This window comes from Papio anubis, chromosome 1 (genome assembly GCF_008728515.1).
Source record: "Papio anubis isolate 15944 chromosome 1, Panubis1.0, whole genome shotgun sequence".
Classification (NCBI taxonomy): domain Eukaryota; kingdom Metazoa; phylum Chordata; class Mammalia; order Primates; family Cercopithecidae; genus Papio; species Papio anubis.
In genome coordinates this window covers 212,186,132-212,205,469 of record NC_044976.1, presented here as the reverse complement: position 1 = coordinate 212,205,469, position 19,338 = coordinate 212,186,132, and the positions used below count along the sequence as shown (strand labels likewise).

General features: G+C 40.4%; 1 long non-coding RNA gene across 1 annotated transcript in view; it reads left to right on the top strand.

The window, feature by feature from the left end:
• LOC108583465 overlaps window positions 1-19,338 on the top strand; it is a 63,893-nt gene that overhangs the window by 35,268 nt on the left and 9,287 nt on the right. Inside the window, exon 2 of the long non-coding RNA XR_001898155.3 lies at window positions 4,081-4,136. This is a non-coding gene — a long non-coding RNA (uncharacterized LOC108583465). The remainder of the gene's footprint in view (window positions 1-4,080; window positions 4,137-19,338) is intronic.

Here is a 19,338-nt window from a genome sequence, read left to right as displayed (position 1 = left end):
TGATGATGCCCTTTTTAAAAAGTAATTTGCCGGTTGACTGTTACTAGCTCATGAACTTTGCATTTTTATATTAATCATATATCCAGTCACTTTGCTAAGGCATCCTATTATTTCTAATAATATGCCTGTAAATTATTTTGGGCTTTCGGTGTAGACCATCATGTCTGTAAGTAATTAAATAATTTAAGCTTTACTTCCTCTCTTCCCATCCTTAAGCTTTTAATTCTAAATTTTAAATTAATTTCTGGTCTTATTTTACTAGTTAGGACTTCTCATTCAAGACTGAAATGTGATAGTGGGCATTTTGTTCTTGTTTCTAATTTTAAACAGAAGACTCTAAAATTTCCCTGTTGAGTATATACTTTATCATAGAGTTTTGCAGATATACTTTATCTTATTAGATCAGTAATTGTCAGTTTTTCATTATTGTCCCCCTAAAGAACCTTCATAGACTTTTCCCCCCAATTGCCCCCTTCATGACATTTTAATGCCACTAATATAGTTTACCTCTTTCTTTATATACTATATCTGTGCTTTATATATTAAAAGAGCAAGGTTTTTTCACTCCAGTATCCCAAAACGACTCTTTTTTTTGCACTTACAGATGATGTCATCCCTTCAATTCTCGCCTTACAGGCATTTCTTTTTACTTCTAGCATATTAAGATTTCTTTAAACTTTAATTGATGTTAAAGTGTATCAAATGTATTTCCAGTATGTTATAAATTTCATTTGTTTTTCTACTTTAACATGGTAAATACATTGCATAGATTTTCTAACAATAATGCTCAAGTTCATGGGTGTAACAACTTCTTTATATACCACTGGATTTAGTTTATTAATATATATTTGTGAGTTAAACATGCCAGTGACTTTCTTTTCTAGGCTACCTCTGTCTTTTTTTTTAATTTTTAATTTTTTTTATTTTTTATTTTTTTCTGAGATAGAGTCTCACTCTGTTGCCCAGGCTGGAATGCAGTGCTGGGATCTCGGCTCACTGCACCCTCCGCCTCTCAGGTTCAAGACATTCTACCACCTCAGCCTCCTGAGTAGCTGGGACTACAGGCGCCCACCACCACGCCGAGCTAATTTTTTGTATTTTTAGTAGAGAAGACATTTCACCGTGTTAGCCAGGATGGTCTCCAACTCCTGACCTCAAGTGATCTACCTGCTTCTGCCTCCCAAATCTGTCTAGTTTTGATATCAAAGTAATGAAATGAGTTGGAGAGTATCCCTTCTTTTAAAAAATTAAAGCTTTTGTTTGAGATCATTGTAGATTCACATGTAAGACATAAAACAGAGAGGTCTCCTATACTCTTTGTCCAGTTTCCCTCAATGATAACATCTTGCAAAACTATGCTACAGTATCACAACCAGAATTTTGACATTGATACAGTCAAAATACAGAACATTTCCGTCACCAAGGGGATTCCTTAGGTTGCCCTTTCATAACCAAATCTACCACTCTCCCACCCCCTTCCCCTAACCCTAACCTCTGGCTACCACTAATCTTTATTCCATATTTATGATTTTGTCATTTTGAGAGTGTTATATGTAATTCGCTGGACATTCATTCAGATCATTGAATCTATCAATATTTCTTTCCTTTTTATTGCTGAAGAGTATCCACAGTTTGTATGTATTACCATTTGTTTAATTAGTCATCCATTGAAAGACATTTGGATTGTCTCCAGTTTTCCACTATTAGGAATAAACGTGTTGTAAACATTTGTTTTCAGCCTTTTGTGTGAGCATAAGTTTTCATTTCTCTAGGATAAATATTCAGGAGTGCAATTGCTGGGTCATGTAGCAGTTACCTTCTAAGTTTTTATTTTTTTTAAATTTGTTTTAAATTTTGAGGCAGAATCTCACTCTGTCCCGCAGGCTGGAGTGCAGTGGTGCAATCTCGGCTCACTGCAATCTCCACCTCCCGGGTTCAAGCAATTCTCCCACCTCAGCCTCCCGAGTAGCTGGGATTACAGCCACACGCCGTCATGCCCTGCTGACTTTTGTATTTTTGTAGAGACGGGGTTTCACCATGTTGGCCAGGCTGGTCTTGAACTCCTGACCTCAGGTGATCTGGCTGCCTCAGCCTCCCAAAGTGCTGGGATTACATGCGTGAGCCACCACGCCCAGCCTAAGTTTTTAAAGCAACTGCTCAAATGTTTTCTAGAGTAACATTTTGTACTCCCATGAGCAATGAATGAGTGATATGTAGTTTCTCCACACCCTTGACAGCATTTTTGGCTGTAAATTTTGCATTTTGTAAATATTTATTTTACTAAATAATATATAGCAAATTTTATTGATAATACATTAGTAATATTTTATTTATAATATGTAAATAAATATTTTATGTATTTTAGCTATTGTGATAGGTATGTAGCAATATCTCATGGTAATTTTAATTTGATTTTCCTAATAGTTACTAATGTTAAATATATTGTTATATGTTTCTTTACCATCTGTTTAGTCTTGTCAGCAAAATGTCTGTTCACGTCTTTTGCTCATTTCCTATTAGAATTGTCTATGTTTTTACTAGTAGTATGACAGTTCTTTAGATATTCTCAACATTAGTCCTTTGTTGGATATGTGATTTGGAAATGTTTTCTTCCCTTGTTTAGTTGTCTATCTTTTTAACAAGATCTTTAATGTAGCAAAAGTTTTGCTGGAGTATAATTTATCAATTTTTTTCTTTTTTGGGGTCATGCTCTTTGATATCAAGTCTAAGTATGCTTTGCCTAGCTCTACATTCTGAATAATTTCTCATACAGTTTTTTTCTAAAAGTCTTAGAGTTTTACATTTTACAGTCCATCATCTATTTTGAGTTACTTTTTGTGTAAGTTGTGATGTTTAGATTAAGTTTCATTTTCTTTACTCATGAATGTCCAAATGCTCCAGCAGTGTTGAAAAGGTTGTCTTCCCTTCCATTGAAAGACTTTATTTCTGGGTTCTGCATTTAGTTCCATTGACGCAAGTGTCCATTCCTCTGCCAATGTCACACCCTGAATTAGTGTAGCTATCTAACAAGACTTGAAATTGTACAGTATTTATTCTCATTTTCTTCTCATTTTTCAAAATTGTCTTAGCTATTTTAGTTTCCTTAACTTTTCAATATATACTTTAGAATAATCTCACTATACCTGTAACATATTTTGCTGGAATGTGATTGGTTTATTTTATTTATTTATTTATTTATTTTGCCACATTTGGGAAGTATTTCTTCTTTATTTTTTGAGCACTTTTCCAGCCCTGCTCCCCATCTCCTCTCTTTGCTGGACACTGCTGACACAAATGTCAGATCTTTTGTTGTAGTCCCACAGGTCACTTGGGCTCTATTCCTTTTTTTTTTTTTTTTTTTTTTGTTGAGACGGAGTCTCGCTCTGTCGCCCAGTCTGGAGTGCAGTGGCGCGATCTCGGCTCACCACAACCTCTGCCTCCTGGGTTCAAGTGATTCTCCTGCCCCAGCCTCCCAAGTAGCTAAGATTACAGGCATGCACCACCATGCCCAGCTAATTTTGTATTTTTAGTAGAGATGAGGTTTCTCCATGTTGGTCAGGCTGGTCTCAAACTCCCAACCTCAGATGGTCCGCCTGCCTTGGCCTCCCAAAGTGCTGGGATTACAGGCATGAGCCACCATGCCCAGCCTCTATTCATTGTCTTTTTCAGTCTATTTTCATTTTTTTGTTCAGATTGGGTAATATCTATTATTCTGTCTTCAAGTTCACTGACTGTTTGCTGTCTTCCCTCCATTCTGCTGTTGAATTCATCCATTGAGTCTTGTGTTTTAGCTATAGTATTTTTAAATTTTAAAATATCCATGGGTTCTTCTTTATATCTTATGTTTCTTTTGTTTCTTGCATTCTTGTAATCACTGGTTGAAGCAGTTGTATGATGATGGCTTTAAAATCCTTGTCAGATCATTCTCACATTTCTATCATCTCAGTGTTGACATCTATTGATGGTCTTTTGAGATTTAGTTGAGATCTTCCTGGTCCTTGATGTGATAAATTATTTCCCATTGAAACCTGGATATTTGAGTATTATACAATGAAATATTATTTAAACTTTCTGTTTTAGCTGTTTTCTGCTCTGGCCGGGAAAGGAGGGACACTTCTTTCGGACTACAGATGCAGGTAAAAGTTCAAATTCCCGTTCAGGATTCACTGAGTCACTAAGGGTGGTGTTCAGTGTTTCTGTAGGGTGGGATGGTTGTTCCACCCTCCCACTAGGTCCTATCTGACACCACTCCAGTGAGGTGGGGGCTGGTATCACCTCATGACTCTTAGGTGGTAATCCAGGCTCCTCACAGTCTCCACTGACATCATGAGGGGGGATTTTGTTACCAGCTGGAGAGGATGAAAGTCTTGGCTGCATACTGGGCCTCCTCTGACACCACCTGGAGGGAGAACTGGAGAGCCTATTTACAGCCTCAAAAGAGTGGAAGTCTAGGCTAGCCACCCAAACTTTGCTGGAATGGGTAGGGAGAGGGCCACAGTTGTTCCTGTGGTTTTGGCTGAAATAGAGCAGTTATCCTCTAAAGCGTATTTGGTTTGCTATATTGCACCCTTCCTGCTTTTTTAAAGAGCACAAGCTTTTGTTGAGGCGATTTTTTCTGTGTCCATTGGCATTTTCAGGTTTCCAGCTTTTTCAGCTCCAAATATTGTCAATAAAAGGCAAAAAGATACCCAGGGACTCCTCACCACTATGCTGTTCTTTTGGTACTGATATCCCTCACTGTCTCAGAACCTTCTAGTTTGTTTTGTCTGTAAAATTCTAGTTGTACTTAGCAGAAAAAAAATACAGAAAAACACATCATCTCCATCTTCTTTTTAAAAATTGATTTCTACTTTTCCAGAAAATAGGAGAGGTAGGAACATATCCCAAATCATTTTATGAGACCAGTATTACCCTGATAGCAAAACCAAAGACATCACAAGAAAAGAAAGAGACCAATATTCATTATGAATATAGATGAAAAATCCTCAGCAAAATACTAACAAACTACATCCAACAATATAAAAAATTGATTATGCACCATGACCAAGTGGAATTTATCCTAGCAATGTAAGGCTGTTGCAACATCTGAAAATCAATCCCTGTAATATACCATATTAATAGCAGAAAGGGCAAAAGCCACATGCTCATCTCAATAGGCACAGAAAAAGCGTTGGACAAAATCCAATACACTTTCACATTAAAATTATCAAAATAGTAGGAATAGAAGGGAACTTTCTTGTCTGATAGAGGGTATCTCTGAAAAAGCTGCTGCTAACATACTTAATGGTGAAGAACTGACCACTCTCCCTGTAATATCAGGAATAAGACAAGGATGTTTACTATTGCCACTTCTAGTGCACACTTAACAGAGTTTCTAACAAGCACATTTTGGCAATAAAATGAAATAAAAAACTCCAAAATTCGAAAGAAAAAAGTAAAACTGTATTTTTAGAAGACATGATCTCATATATAGAAAACCCTAAACAATCCACTAAAAACTATTCATATAACAAGTAAGTTCAGCAAAGTTGCAGGGATTCAAGTTTAATGTATAAAAGTAAATTCTATTTCTATGTACTGGAAATAAATAATCCAAAAATGAAATTAGAAAATAATTCCTTGTATAATAGTATCAAAATAATAAAATATACAGGAATAAATTCAGCAAAAAAGAGAAATACTTAAACACTAGATATAAAACATGAAAAGAAGTTGAAGAAGACCTAAACAAATGGAAAGACATCTCATGTTTATGGATTGGAAGACTTAATATTATGAAAAAGGAAAAGTTCCTCGAGTTGATATATAGATTGAACATAATTCCTATCAAAATCCTAGCTGTCTTTTTTTTTTTTTTGGCAGAAATTGACAAGCTGATCCTAAAAATCATATGAAAATGTAAAGAATCCAGCAATCTCTTAGAAAAGAAGCCAAAACGATATTGAAGAAGAAAAATAAAGTGGGAAAACTCACACTTCCTGATATCATAATGTAATACAAAGCTACAGTAATTAAGGCTATCTGATTATCTGGTATAAAGATGGACATATACATCAATGGAACAGAGTTTAGAATTCAGGAATAAACCCATGTATCTATGGATAATTAATTATCAACAAACACAACAAGACAATTGGGGAAGCAATAGGTTTTTCAACAAATGGTGTTAGGACAATTGGATCACCACATTTAAAGAATGAATGTATTAACACCATACACAAAACTGACTTACACTTGATCAAAAACTAAATATAAGAGCTAAAGCTATAAAACCATTAAAAGAAAAAAATGTGTAAATCTTTGTGACCTTGGATTGGGCAACAGTTTCTTGAATATGACATGAATGATACAAGCAAACAGAGAAAAAAATAGTTAAATTGAACTTCATCAAAATTAAGTACTTTTTGTATTTCCAAAGACACTAATGAGAAATTGAAAAGATTTTCTACAGAATGGGAGAAAATATTTGGAAATCATGTATCTGACAAGAGTTTAGTGTATGGTCTACATAAAAACTCTTACAACTCATAGATAAAAAGACAAAGAACCCAATTAAAGTATGGGCAAAGGATTTGAATAGATATGTCTCCAACGAAGGCACAAAAATAGCTGATTAGCACATAAAAAATGTTCGGTATCATTAGTCATTAGAGAGATGCAAATCAAAACCCCAATGAGTTACACCTCACACTCACTACGATGCCTGAAATTTAAAAAGTCTGACAATGGGAAGTGTTGGCGAGGATGTAGAGAAATTAGAACCTTTCTACATTGTTGGTGGGAATGTAAAATGATTCAGCCACTGTAGAAAACAGTTTGGCAGGTCCTCAAAAAGTTAAAGTTACCAAATGACCCAGCAATTTCACTTCCTAGGTATATAGCCAAGAGAACTGAAAACATCTCCACACAAAAACCTGTACACCAACATTCAAAGCATCATTATTCATAATAGTCAAAAAGTGGGGACAACCCAAATTTCCATCAGCAGATGAATGGCAAACAAAATGTGGTAGGTCTCTACAATAGAATATTACTCAGCTATACAAAGGAATGTGGAACTAATATATGCTGTAAGATGAATGAACCTTGAAAACATAAGGCTAAGTGAAAGAAGCCAGACACAAAAGGCCACATACTGTATGATTCTATTCATGTAACATGTGCAGAATGGGAAACTCATAAACAGAAAGTAGGTTAGTGGTTGTCAGGGACTTGGAGAGGGGAAAACAGGGAGTGGCTGCTAATGATATAGGTTTTGGGGATGATGAAAACATTCTGGAATTAGATCGTGGTGATGGTTGTAAAATTTTTGAATATGCTAAACACTACTGAATTGTACACTTTGATGAGGTGACTTCTATGGTATATTAACTATATCTCAAAATATCATGAGGGAAAAAAGTTGGTCTCTATAGTTTTAACCTTTTACATATTGGCATACTCTCATGTCCGTTGGTTTCCATCCTTCCCCTTGGTTTGAAGAAATTGTCTAGACTTTTAATTTGGGATTTTTATGGATTCATTTTGCTTTTTACTTTTTGAAGTCTTCATCCTATTCCCCATATGCGTATTTTGCTAGATATAATGCCAGGAAAGAACTCAGGATTAGCCCTAATGTGTAAGTTTGTGCTATCTCAGGTTACTTTAAGGAGAGGAATCTCTAGGGGTGAAAGCCACATGCACCAAAACCCAGTTATCACCCCCATTTACTCTCACCGCATCATGCAACTCTTCAAGTCAGAGCTTCAAATTTTTTTTTTTTTTGAGATTTTGAGACAGAGTTTCGCTCTTGTTGCCCAGGCTGGAGTGCAATGGCATGATCTCGGCTCACCACAACCTCTGCCTCCCAGGTTCAAAAAATTCTCCTGCCTCAACCTCCAGAGTAGCTGGGATTACAGGCATGCACCACCACATCCGGCTAATTTTGTATTTTTAGTAGAGACGAGGTTTCTTCATGTTGGTCAGGCTGGTCTTGAGCTCCCAACCTCAGGTGATCCGCCACCTTGGCCTCCCAAAGTGCTGGGATTCCAGGCGTGAGTCACCGCGCCCAGTCAGAACTGCATCGTTAAAGTCCCAATGAGCTGTGCATTGCAAGGGCAGTCTCCCTAGGTTGAACTCTGGGAGCGTCAAGTAGAGCGGGTGAAGAAGTGAATGCTCAAAACCTATCAGACCCAACCTATTATTAACTCTTAATCCTAAGGGGCTTTTAAAGGAGTGAAGAAAATGCTGTGACTTGTGCCAAACTCTCAAAATCTTTTAACATCAAGTCATTTTTTTTTTTTTTTTTTTGAGATGGAAGTTTGCTGTGTCACCCAGCCTGGAGTGCAGTGGTGTGATCTCAGCTCACTGCAAGCTCCGCCTCCCAGGCTCACGCCATTCTCCTGCCTCAGCCTCCCGAGTAGCTGGGACTACAGGCGCCCGCCACCTCGCCCGGCTAATTTTTGTATTTTTAGTAGAGACGGGGTTTCACCGTGTTAGCCAGGATGGTCTCGATCTCCTGACCTCGTGATCTACCCGCCCCGGCCTCCCAAAGTGAGTCAGAGATATTTTTACCATTATGCAGATGTCGGGCTCTTGAATGCAGTCCCATTACTTGAGTTCGATTGATCCAGTATCTCGGAATTTTTTGCTACTAAACAATGAGCCTTGAAGAAACCTGCTTGTTTTCCCTACTGGTAATTGAAAATACTATTATCGTGTGAAGCAACATGGATATATTATGAAATACGGTGCAAAAATTGTGAATTTAGAAGATAGAACATCTAAATTGCAGTAAGCCATTTTAGTCTAAACTGACACTAGACCTGTTAAGGTCATTTCCTCTTGGCTTGAAAATATATTTTTAGTAGAACTATTTGACAAGTGGGGTCCTAGTTCAACAACCTACCATTCCTAGCTTGACATTGTAGCTGAAGCTGAGTGTTATCATGTGTTAGCAAGATGTTAAGCTCCTGTACACTAATTCCTGAAAACACCATTGTATTTTTGGAACCGCACTGTGGTTTAGCTTGATTTAACTTGATGTTCTTTCTCAGTGAGTAATTTTTATGGTTCCTGTTAAAAAACTAAACAAAACAAAAAAAAACCAAGTTGTCTCATTTGCTATGGCCACTTGATTGTAGTTCCTGATGCAATCTCTAGCACAAAAGTCTCATTGAAGAATTTATTTTGGTTTCTATATGTGGGTCAATCACAAAATGTAGTTTACAGTGTGAATTTTGAAGAATTCCAGTCCTTCTAATAGTGCTTGGAAATATGAGTACAAATATTTGGCTTTAATGCATTGAAAGGTGTTGTAGGAGGCAAACAACATAGAAATTAGGGTTTTGACATATTTTTCAAGGAAGGGGCTAGAAGGAGGAGGTGCAGTGGCAGGCGTCTCTGGAGAACACCACTGACTAAAATAATAATAAAAAAATTGTTCTCCAAGTTTCCCATCTGTTACATACTGGATTTTCCAGGATATTTCCTGTAAATATCAAGTTTAATGAAACATACATCCTGAATACATTGAAGGGGAAGTAACAATCACCAGCTCCTGCCTGGTTAAATGTTGACTCTAGTAAATGAGTTGCCTGCACAGTGGCTCAATTTTATAATTTCTCATGGTGGCTAGTTCCTCATTTCCATCTTTGAAATGCTTTATGAAAATCCTGGAAAGAACATTTAGTTTTTAAATTGAGAAGATTAGCGATAATCTCATTAGCAATCTGGATGGTAATTTTCATTTAGTTGGTGCCTTCTCTATGAATCTTGGGAAATTCTGAGAATTCATTGTCACTAAACTTTTTGCTAAAAATATCCTTCCTAAATGGAAAAGTCTGTGTCATGCATGCTAGTGTGAATGTGGGCTCTTGAAGGAACTGGCAGCCTGGATAGATACCCTGAGAGTGATGAGGTGGTATGTATCAGTCAGTGTTTACCACAGTAATGCTGCATAACAAACCACCCCCAAAGTCTGAACCATACAATGAAAGCATTTATTTCTAGCCATATGAGTCAGCTTGTCTAGGCTCAACTAGATTTGGCTCCAGGCCTTGAGTTCAATTTAGTTCTGTTTCAAGCATCTTATTTTTCTGAGTCAAGCAGGCAACTCTGCAAGGCATGTTCTCATGTTAATGTCAGGGTGCAAGAGGACAAGCCTAATCATGCCAGTGCATTATATCATACCCCATTGGCCAAGGCAGACATGTGGCTAAACCCAAAGGTTAGCCAAATTCTGCCTATAGTGGGAGGAACTGCAAAAACCACAGGACAAAATGTATGGATAGTAGAAAGGTCAAAGAATTGGAGTGAAAAATTCCATCGACCACATGCAGCTTCCCTTGGAATGCATCCAGTGATAATCAAATAAATTTTAAAATTGCTTATCACGAAGTTATAGCATGTACACACCCTCTTGTCCTTCATGCAGTGATAAAATCTACTGGCTATGGTGTAGTAGTAATTTTTAACTATTCCATCCTTTTTACTTTTTAAAGCAGGAGAACTTTGTTTTAAAACAATTTTATATAGACCACAATTTATGAAATGAATAACGGTGAAGCTGTACCAGTGGGAGGGCCAAGAGAGGGGGGAGTTGGTGATATGGTGGTCAGGCAAAATACAGGATGCCCAGTTGAATTTGAATTTCAGTCAATGAATAATTTTCTAGTACAGGTGTGTCCCATGATGTCCTTTTTTTTTTCTTTTCCCTACTCCTTCTCCTCCTCCTTCTGCTAAATCTGGCAGCCGTAAATGGGAGCAACACATAACTTGTCCATTCCCCCTCCTCCTTTTCTGTTTTTTTAAGACAGAGTCTCACTCTGTTGCCCAGGCTGGAGTGCAGTGGCATGATCTCAGCTCACGGCAACCTCCGCCTCCTGGGTTCAGGTGATTCTCCTGCCTCAGCCTCCCAAGCAGCTGGGATTACAGGTGCGTGCCACCATGCCTGGCTTATTTTTGTGTTTTTAGTAGAGATGGGGTTTCACCATGTTGGCCAGGCTGGTCTTAGACTTTTGACCCCAGGTGATCCACCTGCCTTGGCCTCCCAAAGTGCTGGAGTTATAGGCGTGAGCCACTGCACCTGGCCACACCTCCTCCTTTACTACCTCCTCTTGTCACATGCACCCGATGCCCCTGACCTGCCCAGATACGGCCATGCGCCTCTCCTTCTCTGGACTGTGGAGACTGCAGGTTTCTAGATCCTAACTTGTCTTCCTCTGGCTCTCCCATGGAAAACACAGTTCAGAAATTTATTTCTTCCTTCTGGTCCTATCCTGTAGTTTCTTCAGAAAAACTGACCCTGGACTGAAGACTGACTCCGGAATAGCAAACCAGAGACTGTTGGAGACTCTGCCAGGGCTAGATCATGGAGTACGCTCTGCAAAAGAAGCCACATAAAATCGTTTGCAAGAAGAGTTCTTATGCTTAAAAAAACAATTACAGGAAGGAATGATTGAAAATTTCATGCCATAATGGTTTCTGATCAGTGTAGTGATTGATTTCTCATGGAGCACCTGAAAGATTCATTTTTGCTCAAGGTAGAGGCATAACAGACAGAGGCTTCTGCTGCCCCAGCACCCCAATCCCCCTCCACTGGACTCCGCTCTGCAGCAGTCCTGCCGTCACGGAGTTCATATACTGAGGTTCTTGATGACCTTGTTGGATCGTCGAGTTCTTTGTGGACCAGGCAAGCACTTGAGGTAGCTCTCCTTGCCCTTTAGAAGCTTGGTTTCTCTGACTCTCTGTCCACACTATCTATGCAGAACCATGAGCGCCCTACATTTGGACAGGGAAAGTCAGCACTGTTAAAACTGATGTGATTGATTCTGTTCCTTCAACACAGGGATTTAAATTCTGGGAAGTCCAGGGAAAACCTCAGGCCATACTGAAATGGAAGTCACTTTAGATTTATGTCTTTGCAAAGCATAAACAGATGGGTACATAAAAGCCTATAGATTGTTGTATTAAAACATGACTCCTTCAACGCATGCAAGGCTTCCTGAAGAGTTGAATGAGTGGGGCCTATTTAATCTGCTCTCATGCTGACATCAGCAGTGAGCTCAAAAGTTCTGAGAAAATGCAGTTAAGTGCTTGAGCTTTTGTGGATTTAATTTTCCATATTCAAAGGAAGTCCAGAATGTAGAAGTCTCAGGAAGACATGGGTGAAGGCCTTGCTGTAGTTAGTTCTGGTGCTGGGGGACAGAGAAGGAAGAAGGGAAGCTCTGACTGCCCTCGCTTGTTTGGCAGGAGCAGGCTGAAGCCACAGGCACCGGGCTGTTCTTTGGCTTGCTGTGTATCCATCCAAATGCTAAATAATGCAGTGACTTTATTCCTTTACTTCAAACAGCAACTGCGAAGGAAAAAAGCAAAAATCCTTTTCATGTCTCAGAAATGACAGAAAGCTCTATCAGCTGTGGAAATAAAAGCCTGCACAATAAATGGAAATACTTGAGCAGAGTAAGACTTTAATGAGAAACTAGAAAACTCAATCCACAGTGAAAATAAATAGTGTGACAACTGCCACTTTAAATGCTTATTGGAAAAAAAAAAAAAACAAACCCAAAATGGTTGTTCATCTTAGTGTCTTGCCTTTTAGGATCAGTTCTTATTTTATTCACTTTAGGAGCCACAGCAACGCGGTGTTGTTATCAAGTGGCAAAGGTGGGGTCTTTGTTTTGCAGAAGATCACAAAGCACCAGGGGCCATCGGCTGGCAATTTGTATAACCTTGTTAGGTGGCCCTGATATTTTCTGCGAGAAAAGAAGTTGTAGACATGCCTGAAAAGGGCTTTGCGCACATGAAACGCTTTGGAGAGAGGCAAAGCTCACTTACCATTGCGTGTTCATCAGCGTGGTGTCCTCTCTGGATGAAGACAAAAGCTCAAAGCTCTGCTGCCTGGAAACCAAACAGTCCTCAGTAGCAGAATACAATTTCATTTCATGACTTAGGTGAAAGATGCTCGGGAGATTCTGTTGTAAAAGTAGTTTGGAACTGCAGTTACAACATTCAGGTTGTGAACATTTTATCCTCTTGCAACCTATTTGACACATTGGATGCTTCTAATTATTATAAGCACCGCAAGGCTAATGTAGGACAAATTGTGCTCTCTGCAAGGTGACAAATCTGACAAATGCACAATGGTCATGGGGAAGGAATGAGAGAGAGAGAACAAGAGAGAGGGAGATATCATGGACATTTTTATGGATTGCTTATCATAGCACTGCTCCTGGCAGCTTAGCAATGCTCTTGTGTAGCTTTTATAGGCAGAATAGACACGCTTTCATATTCGATCACTCACCGGAGAGACCAATGATGAATAGGTGTTTGTCAAAGTGGGAGACAGAACTAATCTAATCTGCTCACTTTCTGCACATACATTATTTAATATAAATTTGCCCGTAGGTACTTTTACACGACCCCCACATTTTGCCAGAATTTGTTTTGCCCAAAGGCCCCTAGCTAAAAAATGAACAAGCTTGGACCTGAATGCAGATCTATCTGAATAGAAAACCCTCTCTCAATTCCACTACATGGTCACCAAGGAAAGAATGGCCTTAATCTCCATGTACACAAACGTTTACCAGAGCGTCTGTAAAACATGGTAAATCGCCTTTTATAAGCCCAGTTTTAAAAAATGTTTTCCAGTGCAATGACACAGTCATGGTTTAGTTGTGACCACATGTGTATACTTCCGGTGGTGCTTTACTCATTCTCTTTTGACCCTGAATCAAAGAAATATTTCCTTTAAAATTAATAGTTTTGCAGAATCTTACCAAATAATGGAATACTGTGATATCCACTGGGAAAAGCCCCATGTGAGGTATCTGGGGACTCAGGTTCTGGGCCTGCTTTGCCATTACCTAACATGCAACTTTTAACAACTGATTCCTCTGCTCTAACTTCCTTGTTGTAAAATGAGGGCAATAAGTGGAGTCCAGTGAAGAACCCCCGCCCCTAGGTCAGCATCTCCAGGAGTGGATGAGGAGCCAAGGCCGGGGCAGAGGGCAGGGGCAGGGCCTGTGCTGGGGTCCCACGGGTTTACGGGATGCAGCCTGTTTTAGGAAGGCCTTTCAGATGCTCATGGGCCTTCCCTGCTGGCTAAAGTCAGGCTGTTCTCTGAGCAAACTTTAGGGCAATGCTTCTAACTAGAGCCACGTAAAGCGTCATGAGAGGGAGCATTCTGTCCATTCGGCTCCTGGTGTGATAATTCCCCTGTGTAATGTATCTGCCTGATGATAAGTGTTCCTATTAGTGACTCTCTGAAGGTCCAGTTTGATCAAAGTTGCCCTGAATTTTTGTGATTGTATTTGTACTAATCGTTGGGGAAGAAAAGAGAGGTTCAAATTCTACCAGGTGTCACAGATATCACTGGGGTTATAACTGAGTGTGTGTGTGTGTGTGTGTGTGTATGTATATTTTCCAGAGTAAATTTTCAAGTAAAAAGAAAAGAGTCTTGTGTTTGTGAGTGTATGTGTCCGAGTGTGTGTGCGTGTGTGTGTGTGTGTATGTATATTTTCTGGAGTAAATTTTCAAGTAAAAAGAAAAGAGTCTTGTGTGTGTTTGTGAGTGTATGTGTCTGAGTGTGTGCATTTGTGTGTGCATGTGTGTGCATGTGTCACACAGAGAGACAAGAAAAGAGAGAGAAAAAGACATAAAATGAGCAAGCCTTGGTAGAGGCCTCTCTCTGCCCTGGATTCAAACAAAAGATTTCCCGAAATCCCTGGAAACCATTTGGAGTAAAGCAGAGGCCAGGCTGCTCTCTAAGGATGCTCCGTACTTGCCGATTTGTCTCCAAATATACGAGTAGAGCGATGGGATGTGTGGTTTAACATCTGACTGTGTGAGGCCATCCAAAGCAGTGCTGTCTGGTAGAACGTTCTGGGAGGACTGAAACGTCCCGTGCGGTAACCACCAGCCAAATGTGGCTACTGAGCTCTTGAGATGTGGCTAGTATGACTGAAGAATTGAAGTGTTAAAAAATTTCATTTATGTTAACCGAAGTTTAAATCTAAATGGCCACAAAGATCTAGCGACTACCGTATAAAACAGCACAAAGGAAAAGGGACATGTATAGATAACTGAAAGTGCTGCTAGTTGAGGCCTCCTTGCCCTTATCCAACCAGGCGAACTTGCAGTTTCCGTCTACCCTCTGTTTTCTCAGGTGGACTGTAAGAGGACATCTAGTCTGAAACCCATTCAATTGCAGAAGCCTAAAAGTAGAGTAGAAGACTGAAGACTGGAGAAGAAAAATTTGATAAATCTTTGTTGCATCTCATCTTTTCTTTTTGTTTTCTTTCTTTTTTGTTTTTTTTGAGATGGAGTCTCGCTCTGTCACCCAGGCTGAAGTTCAGTGGTATAATCTGGGCTCACTGCAAGCTCCGCCTCCTGGGTTCAAGCGATAGTCCTGCCTCAGCCTCCCTGTAATCCCTCCCAAGTAGCTGGGATCACAGGCGTGCATCACCACGCCCAACTAATTTTTGTATTTTTAGTAGAGACGGGGTTTCACCATGTTGGCCAGGCTGGTCTCGAACTCCTGTCCTCAGGTGATCCACCCACCTTGGCCTCCCAAAGTACTGGGATTACAGGCGTGAGCCACCATGCCTGGCCTGAGACTGGGTAATTTATAAAGAAAAAGAGGTTTAATGGACTTACAGTTCCATGTGGCCAAGGAGGCCTCACAGTCATGGCAGAAGGCAAAAGGCACATCTTACATGGTGGCAGATGAGAGAATGAGAGCCAAGTGAGAAGGAAAACCCCTCATAAAACCATCAGATCTCCTGAGACTTATTCACGACCATGAGAACAATATTGAGGAAACTGACTCCGTGATTCAGTTATCTCCCACTAGGTCCCTCCCACAACATGTGGGAATTATGGGAGCTACAATTCGAGATGAAATTTGACTGGGGACACAGTGAAACCATATCATCACCTGTCTGCTTCCCAAAAAGGATCCACTTTCTGGCCTTTGGTTATCCACATGCTGGCCCCGCAGCCTGGAACACTTCTTACTATTTCCATCCTTCTCTTTAATGCTCCAGCCCCTGTCCTCCCATAGCAGTGTAGCAGCCACACCCGCTGTCACTTTCCTGGGGCCCTAGGAGGTTGTGGAGCACAGTGGTTCAGAGCACAGGTTCTGCAGTGAGACGACTGTAAGCCCATTACTATCATCTACCTTCGCCAGTCCAGTGGTTTTTCCTTTGTGCTCTGGTGGTTCACTGGCTGTGACCTTTTAATAACTCCTCCAAATTACATTGTAGTAACCTGTTTTCCTTTCTGTCGCCTCCACTAGCCCAGGTATTATTAGACTGCAAATCATAAAATCAACTTAGAGGTTGTGATTAGCATTTAAAAAAATGAGTAAAGTAGAATGGAAGATACCAGAATTCATTTTATGGCTCTTTTATTGTTTTGTGAAATCATAATTGTTTTATTTTACACACATAAATACATATACATATATTTGTGTGTGTGCGTGAGTCATAATGTAAAATTATTTATTATTGTGAATTGGGATTCTAAAAGACTTTCAAAAGCACTGCATTAGGCTAAAATTTCTGGAACATGGGGACAGAGGCATATTCACGGCTTGTATCTCTAGTACAATAATGGTGGAAGCACTAACACAATGTGTACACCACTGACCTGAGTGAATTCATGCTGAGGTGGGCAGGGTGAGGGAGGCAGGATGAAGGCCAGGGGAAGGCCGGCAGCCTGCCAGCAGGGGTCACGGGACCGGGAGCTTTGCCAGTGAGCCCAGCCCAGGTAAGCACTATTTCCAGAGGCTTCAGGACTAACGGTGAAGATCATGTTGGTGTTGATCGAGGAGGGTCAGTGGAAACAGATGGGCTGAGCAGTGTTCAAAGTGAGTGCTGAGGGTGAAGTCAAAGTTAGAATCAAGCTAGATTGGGGGCTCAGAGATTCACGTTTGCCTCAACGAAGACAAAGCCATGATTTGAGTGTCAGGACTCAGGTTCTGCCTTGTCACTTCTGACCATACCTTGTCCTAGAGGTACCTGGTGGCTTCTCTCCATATGACCCTCTCTCCTATCCCTTTCTTCTCTTCGGTACCCTCATTTGTAGACTCCTTCTCAGTGCCTCTCTCTTGTCAAGCCAATTCTGAGTTAGGCCCCCAGGTAGGAAAAAGTCTTCAGTTATTTTCTGAATCCCGTTATTTGTCAGTTACAGGACCCATTTCCTAAAGCCCAGGGTCACGTTTCCCCAGGTCAGTCTGAGTCCTGCTTCCTGTCTTAGTGTGCTAGCCCTGTGCCAATCCCTCCCTCCCCATCTTTCGTTGGCCAAGGGAGGTCTTTCACTAGAATCTCAAAGTATGGCAGGCAAGCAGGGGGAGAATTCAGCCCCAGAAGCTGGCAGACAGACATCCTTTCCAGGGTAGCAGAGCACAGCCACACATTCCCACCTCTACCAAGAGAATCCTCTGCACAACAGAACGTTGTGAACTTTTCGTATGCATCGTTCCTTTGCTGCTCATATCGTTATAAAATTTACACACAGATGGCCATGGCTGGTGATTCCAAGAGAGGGGCTTTTTACGGCAAGCATGTTTATACTCAGTATTTGTTCTTTTGATGCAGCACTTATTTAGGAGGGAATCCCAGGTGTTGTCTTTTAGGTGAATGAACTGCCTGACGCTGGTCAAGAATGCTAACATGTGGGCTCTTCCTGGGACAATGGCTGAGCTGGCTCTGGTGATAAGGCTGTAAACAAGCAGCCACTTCTCTGGTAGTGAATGCAGAAGAAATGAAATAAAGACCAAGCTGAAGTTCCTGAAATCTTTTCAAGATATCACTATCTTTTTTTTTTTTCTTTTTCTTGAGACGAAGTCTTGCTCTGTCGCCCAGGCTAGGGTGCAACGGCGCAATTTCGGCTCTCTGCAACCTCCGCCTCCTAGGTTCAAGTGATTCTCCTGCCTCAGCCTCCCAAGCAGCTGGGATTACAGGCGCCCACCACCACGCCCGACTAATTTTTGTATTTTTAGTAGAGGCAGGGTTTCAGCATGTTGGCTAGGCTGGTCTCGAACTCCTGACCTCAGGTGATCTGCCCGCCTCGGCCTCCCAGAGTGCTGGGATGACAGGCATGAGCCACTGCGCCTGGCCGATATCATCATCCTTTTTAAGCTCTTACTCTGCATGGGAGCTATGATATACATGATCCAAATGACAGGCAATCCTCACATCGTCAGCATTGGGACTTGGAATGTTTGCTGCTCTTTTGGATGTGGGTTTGTCTGTCTTCTGCATCCACAAAGGAAAAGCTAGGAACTAATATTTCCTGGGTATCTGCTATGTTCCAAGTGTTGTAGTTAGTTGGCAAGTAACATAACTCAATTCCCTTGCTTCTCCTCTTTCTTCATGCAGTCAACTTTTCAAGTCCTTTCCTGTCCTCCAGGCTGTAATAGACAACAATACCTGTGAATCAGATGCAGAAACATAATGTAAAGCACAGCAGACCAGTCCTAGATAAGTGGAAGTTAAATATTTGCTTAAAGGACTTTTTCTCTTCTAATTGCTGATCACAATGGATCTCAAACTTTTTAAAAGTATAGAACACTTTTTGTCAATAAATAAATGATGAAATTAAAATTTTAGCAAAGCAGAGATGCTATTCTGGTCGAAGGGGTTTCTGAGTGCAGCCTGGATCCCCAACCCCCACGACCTCCAGGAACATTCTCACGGGTCCTGAGAGATTTGGGGATATTCTGTGGATCAAAAAAAAAATTAGTAGCAGCCACCTCTACCAAGGGAATTCTCTGCATAACAGAATGTTATTAACTTTTCATATGTATCATCATTTTGACACTCATATTATTATAAGATTTATCATTGTTATTATTAGTTTCAGTATTAATATCAGCATTATCATTCCCCTTCTGCAGAAGAGCACACAAAGGCTGAAAAAGTTTAAACATCTTCCATAGGTAGTAGAGCCTGATTTTAACTCTAATTAATTTGACTCTGAAGCCAACATTCTTAACCATCATTTATCCCTTCATTCAACAAATATTTACTGGGTACTGTCTATAGGTTGAGCATGCTCTGTGTAGACAAAACAAGCAAAAATTTCTCCCTTTGTGGAGCTGACAGTTTAGTTTGGGAAAGTGAATGGGTAGGATATAGACCATAAATCAAACAAGTCAGTAAGAAATAGTATGTTAAGCCGGGTGCAGTGGCTCATGCCTATAATCCCAGCACTTTGGGAGGCCGAGGCGGGTGGATCACCTGAGGTTGGGAGTTCGAGACCAGCCTGGCTAACATGGTGGAACCCCGTCTTTACTAAAAATACAAAAATTAGCTGGGTGTGGTGGTGCGCACCTGTAATCCCAGCTACTTGGGT